This window comes from Corticium candelabrum, chromosome 7 (genome assembly GCF_963422355.1).
Source record: "Corticium candelabrum chromosome 7, ooCorCand1.1, whole genome shotgun sequence".
Lineage (NCBI taxonomy): Eukaryota > Metazoa > Porifera > Homoscleromorpha > Homosclerophorida > Plakinidae > Corticium > Corticium candelabrum.
In genome coordinates, this window is record NC_085091.1 from 7,104,858 (window position 1) to 7,106,967 (window position 2,110).

Here is a 2,110-nt window from a genome sequence, read left to right on the forward strand (position 1 = left end):
CCTATGAGGGAACTACACCAGATTTTGTGTGATAAAAATATATTGTTATTATTATTATTATTGCTATTGTGTAGATTGCATGCATGTATGTATACAGGTATATACGTATCACGGTATGTACGTATGATGGTATGTATGTATGTATGTATGTATGTATACAATTGCCTCGCTCTCCGGAGTGTCAGGTTCTGTCCAAGAAGCAAAGAAGAAGTTACATATAGACAGTGACTGCTGATAGTGTGTTCAATTGTATACTAGTATCGTAGAAAGTATCGTAGAAAGTCTGATAGAAAGTATCGTAGCAAGTACTTAGTAGTGTTTGCAGTAACCTCGGCCCTAAGGGTCCTTGTAACAAAAAAATGTATGTATGTATGTATGTATATATGTATATATGTATGTATGTATGTATGTATGTGCACTGGAAGCCATTATCCATGCTTTTGCACGTTGGTTACTTGTGTGAGATGGCTGAATTTAGTTGAAAGAGGTGAAACAAGGACAAACTAAAAATTTCCTTTGCAACTGCATTGTGACTAATGTGGTTGCTCCTGCACAGCACAAATTTATGGATACATCATGTACAAAGTCATAATTGAGCTCATTTGTATTGAGTACTCATTAAATATAACTGAGCTCAGTTGTGGCAACTATTCATTCCATTATCATATATACATGTATTGGTATATATAGGTATGTATGTACGTATGTACTGTATGTATGTATGTACAGTATGTACAGTAGGCAAGGAATTCACATGTAATTGCCTCTCTCTATGGAGTGTTGTTTCTGTCAAACCAAGTACAGCAAGTGCATGTTTACATTTTGTTACCGTTTTGAAAGTTGTATTGTCATATACTCTGACTTGCAATTCTATTTAGTTAATGGTTGCCATTGAATTTTTTAGAATCAATTGACTGAGTCGATCAGCCTTGCGAAAAGTCTTAAAGATATTTATTTAGCAGACACATTGTAATGTTTGTTTGTTTATGAATATCATGTGTGAAGTTTTCGTTCAATAGAACAGAGAACACATTGCATTTTATGTTGTGGAATATTATATGAATAAGTAAGCTGAAACTTGCACAAGGTAAATTAATTATTGATTGTAATTACATAAAATAAAGACTACCTTGCTGAGGGTTTTGTCTCGACCAAAGTGACAACCATCAATACCATCATGGCAAGCTTGAATGACGCGCAGTTTTTCTTCTTTTGACACTATTACCCGCTGAAGGTTGATAGTGTTTGACGTAGAGTCTACTTGCTTGTGGTAGAGCACTCCATCCTGCTCTTTGAAAAAGTCTGCTTGCTGACGAAGACCTCTTTTATCGTTTGCTGTAAATTCAGGTGGATACTGCGGTTGTCCGCGTTTATGACTGCGTAGGTAATCTACTAGCGCTTGAAAACGACTTTCAGAGAGTTTGGAAGACTTGCTCATGTCACAGTTCGAAAACGGCGGGGAAACACTATTGCGGTTTACTTTATATCAACACGGATAGTATGGACTGGTACCGGATACTTTGTCCTAGGCTACAATATCCGGCCGGATAGTCTAGACTATCCCCCGGATACTCTGTCCGGGGGATACTATGTCCTGTGACACCGGAACATTCGGGACTCAAGTTGCCAGTGACAGTACGCCCACGCAATGTATACATATGCATAGTTGCTACCCAGGCGCTTACATACTCCCAGCTTACCTCCAGAGTCCGAGTAGACTCGTGTTCGTCAAGCGAGAAGACAACAGAGATGTCAGCTTTTCACTACCTCTTTCCTTCGTTTGTGACCTGCTCTGTAAGTAGACTGCATAGTTATGGAGACATACGCACTCTATTTATAACTAGACAAAACTATTATAGTCTATAATAGTTTTGTTAGATATTGCGTTCCGTTCAACTGCATTGTCTTTGTTGTACTTGTAGCTGCTGGTAGGATTGTTTTTCGAAAACACAAGAGCAGAAGACAAGTCCTGTTTCCTAGAAACTATGTTTCAAAAGGTACGTAAGAGCAATGCGACATGCTATCTCTAGCAGTGTATAGTGCCGGGATCTCGCGCATTCCGAATTTCATAGTCTAGATAGGCACTCAAAGTCAGTGAGCAGACTTCTCT